The sequence below is a fragment of the Cotesia typhae genome, unplaced genomic scaffold, assembly GCF_013202065.1.
Source record: "Cotesia typhae breed Kobodo isofemale line unplaced genomic scaffold, CoteBio_Ctyphae contig_69, whole genome shotgun sequence".
NCBI lineage: Eukaryota > Metazoa > Arthropoda > Insecta > Hymenoptera > Braconidae > Cotesia > Cotesia typhae.
Genome location: NW_027423763.1, coordinates 304,106 through 308,626, shown reverse-complemented (window position 1 = coordinate 308,626; position 4,521 = coordinate 304,106). Strand labels below are relative to the sequence as shown.

At 28.0% G+C, this 4,521-nt stretch overlaps 1 long non-coding RNA gene across 1 annotated transcript; it reads right to left on the bottom strand.

Annotated features, from left to right (window-relative positions):
• Positions 1–3,438: 3,438 nt before the first annotated feature.
• On the bottom strand, positions 3,439–4,267 carry LOC141532886 (uncharacterized). Its single transcript, XR_012480148.1, has 3 exons — positions 4,108–4,267; positions 3,800–3,952; positions 3,439–3,726 (listed from the first exon to the last, which is right to left on the bottom strand). It is a non-coding gene; the product is annotated as an uncharacterized LOC141532886 (long non-coding RNA).
• Positions 4,268–4,521: the final 254 nt, after the last annotated feature.

Sequence of the window (4,521 nt, the reverse complement as noted above, 5' to 3'; positions counted from 1 at the left end):
TTCGATCACATATTTATCTATTTTTATTAACTGTAAATAGTATAAATAAATTTTCTGATGAATAAACTTAAAAAAAACCTTTTTTTTTGTAAATTTTCATGAAATTTTTTTTGTCTAATAACGTTGTAATAAAATCTCACGAATGCTTACAACATTCAATAATGTCTTAGACTAAGAAATGGCTGTATTAATTCGAAGAATTGAAAAAAAAAATTAATAATATCTGTTTAGTATTTAAAAAAAAAAAAAAGAAACTTTTGATTTTATCGACTTGAAATAAATGAAAAAATAATTTTTATTGTTTATTACCTTTTTATTATACACCGGGACGATTATATATCTTTAGCATGAAATAAAACTAACATTATCAATAAATAAAATTCTACTTAATATGAGTTATAATTCATAAAAGCAAAAAAATAAAAATATATAATATAACCGTATAAAATTTAATGACATTTTAATACACTCGGAATATCCGTTTAAATTGAGACATTAAATATCGCATAGAATCACAGTCAATAGAATAAAAGACATATTGACCGAAAGATATAATATGTGTACATATACGTATTCATATACGGGAGTCGTAAGCTTTTGAGACACATAAATGACAATAGTAAGGTATAATCGAGATGCGCGTTTCAAGTCTATGGACTGAGTCTTTACTATTCATCCCACTAAATGGTGTTATATCTGGTATATATATATTATATAGGAATATATTTGTATTGTTGGGAAGAAATAAAAAAGACAGACGATGAAGTGACAAAAAATAATAAAAGAAGACGGAAAGATGACGTGTGAACTCTTGAAAAGGATTACAATCGTAAGCTGGGACTAACAGCCAGTCTGACGTCATAATCCATGAAACTCTTTTTATTTTATTCTCAGAGAATAATTATTACTTGTGATTAATTGGTAAAATAAAATTAAATAAATTAAAATTTTGAAAATCAAAAAGTCCATAAGTAATTAAGAAATTACCTTTTATGTTGTGAAATATTGAAATTTTTTAAAATATAAGCTCATCCCGATGTTACACTCATCTAGACCTTTCATTTGAGTACCCACATCAATTTTTCATATATTTATATGAATTATATATATGTATATATGAAAAATATATCAAAATGCATGTGGATACTCAAATAAAAGCTCTTGATGAGTATAACATCGCGATGAGCTGATATCTTTAAAAACGTCAATGGTTAAAAAAGTACAGTGCAATTTAACAAAAGTCATAATTTAATAAATCAAAATTTTTATTTATTTATAGTTCACAAGTCACGGTAATCACACAGTATTTTTTATTATTTTTTTAATATTGCCGCCCGTTTATCTTGTCATGTGCGCACGCAGTCTAAAAAATCAAGCTTGATCAAGTGGCGCCATAGATTTCACGTGAAAGAAATAAGAAAAGTTCGTTTTTATTCGTGTATATTGTAGTGAATTTTAATAAAAATTCAATTTAAAAAAAAAATACGTAAACTAGGCTACTGATATGAAATACGCTACCAGTTCATTAAATTCTTAAACTAATAAAAAAAGCTCGGTCTCGAAATATCAATTTATTCGGGAGTAAATCGTTGGTACATCCACAATAAGGGTGACATCAGAACGTCCACGTAAAATTTTTTTCGAATCATTTTTTTTTTCAAAATAGCAACATTAAATGATTTTAGAAAGTATAAGATGGTTTAATTTAAGTGTTTTCTCGGTGTACATCTACTTACATTATTGTATAAGTGCAATATGGTTGTGATAGAATCATTTGAAGATCACAAAATTGCTTAGCCTTGACGAGTCGGATATAACGCACAACCTCACGCGCTTCGCGCTATGAGGTATGCAATTGTTTGAAATAGGAAGCGAAATAAATTTTTAAATTGTAAAGCACTCTCTTATGCAATTGAAAGAAACATTAAGTGATTGAAAGAATTCACGGAAGACTTTGAATTTAATTGTGACTTTTAATAGGATAAGTTTGTAGAAAAATTCTAGTCGTGTATGGTATAGTATTCGGAAATGGGCCTGATGATGAATGACTAGAATCGGTATATCGATCAATTAGTATATGTAGCGTGTGGGAACGGTCTCCATCACGAGTTTTGGGGGCCCGTTCATCCGAAAAACGTCTACGGCTTACAGATCGGCATCAGATTCCCATCAGATCTCAACTCTCTACTCTCCGCAAACCTGTAATCCTCGATGGAATCCTTGCTCGGATCTGTGGGCCCCCTCACCGTTAACGGATTTACTTTTTTGACTGACTAAATGTAGACATTTAGTGATGCTGCTGATACGACGATGCTCATCATCACAAAAAATAGTTCTTAAGGGGGTGGTCACTTCTTTTAGTCTGCTCCTTATTTCTATAGAGAGACAGTTCCCATCGTGTCAACCGGAGGTCTGATCTCTTCGGCATCACTTCATCTGTCTTGTTTTTTACTTATTTTTACACCGAATTATAATTTACATGGATCTCCGATCCAAACGTTGTACTTCCTCCTTTATTATTATTATTATTTCCTCATAATTAATTCTATTGCTTACTCCAATTTAATAAAAGCATTTTTAAATTTACTGTAGTCTTGTTTTAATTAAAAATTTAATTAGACAAAAGATTTAATTTAAAAACAATTTTACTAGAAATTATAAAATAATTTTTTAAGTAAATAGTTTCTGCAAACAGCCAATAGGTGGCGAGAAGTAGTCCAAAATTGTCACTTGCTAAGCGGTAGATCGAGTAATTTAAAAGTCTTATTAAATAATTTTTTTGCCAAGAAATTTATGTCGAAACATTGAATAAATCAAGATACTAAGAAATATAAATTATTTAAACAAATACGAACAAATTAAATAAAATTGTAACTCACCTGTAAAAACAAATGATCAATAAAGAGATTTTTAAATTGAAATTATTAAATAATTTGAATCTTATAACACAGTAAAAATTTTGTGTTAAAAATATATTACTTATTATTTATTAAATATTACTTAATAATAATTCCAGAACATATTTTTAATTAAATTAAAAAAATTAGCTCACAAATAGCACTATTTAGATACTTTAAAAACCCCGACATCAAACATATAATTTAGCGAGCTCTAGCGCTCTTATAATTTTATTCTCAAGAATAAAAATAAAAGTATAAAATATATGAGAAGAACGTGAGTGAGAATTTGAACAGGCAGGTCGTGTGTCGTGTCGCCGGGATGCAGCTTTTTGATGGCTATAATGTCACACAGCGGGGTGGTCCTCTGTCAATCTCACTGATAAGTTATTCCTTAAATAATTAACAAGTTTACAAATAAATAAATAAATAAATGAAACAATCATTTTTAAATAATTATATTTTTTGTACATTATATTGTCGTACAGACAGCCATAGTTGTAAGTCCAATTTTTCTACAATGTCGAGAGCATCATTCTGAGTTAAAAGCACACTATAAATTTACTATAAACTTACAATATAAATTTTTTTTATAATTAAAAAATGAAATGCTTATTTGTGCATCAGATGTGTTTATTTATGTATTTTATCGATGTTTATGGACTTTTACTGTCCTACAAGTTCAGTATAAATAAATGTCTACAAAAGTATCGATTGTAATTCAGAGCTATGAGACGAGCAATCAATAATTTTAGTCAATACAATACCGAAAAGTACTTCCCTGTATGCTAGTACATTTACCGGAACAGCACTCCCTATCACGCGCACACTGTAATAATAGTTATTATCAAAATTTGAGATTGTTAATGAAACATAAATGCATCGATCTTTTTTTATCTTACCAATTTTTTAACGGAAAGACAGATTTTTGATCGAACATCTTCATTTACAATAGGTTTATCAGACCTTGGTAAGGTGGAAACATGACAAAAACGATATGTACTTCGATCTAATATACGACAAGTATTGGAACAGCAATCTCCGTCTCTAAAACACTGAAAGAATTATTTTGCTGGAATTATTTTTTAATTTTCAGACAGCAGTTATCGTCTTTAAAAAATATAATTAATATTTTTATCAAAAACGCGAAATTAAATATATTTTAAAAATCTTTTCATTGAAATTTGTATATAATATTCTGTATAGTTACCCTTCTATTCGTCTCCACACAAGGGGCATCCATTACATGACTAGAGAGGTTTTGTAATAAAAGTAATTTTATAATCACAATTTGATAAATCATTTTTTAAATTTTTTTTTTCAAGAACAATATACGATCTCACGACATTAGAACATTAACTGACGGATATTTAAAGCTTCTTAGGGAAATATAATTTTATATTATTTCCTTTTAAAGATAAGCACAGTGATATAACAAAATATTTTATGAGCGGTTATTTATACTTGTTTTTAATAGTTTAAAAACAATTATATGTGTATTATTAGAAAAACTGACGCTTGTTTTTAAGTACTGAAAACACTTCCGAATTACTTTTTTTATTATCCGAGTTTATTAATATTGAAAAAAAAATCATACGGCAAACTTAAAAATGTTTAACTAAAA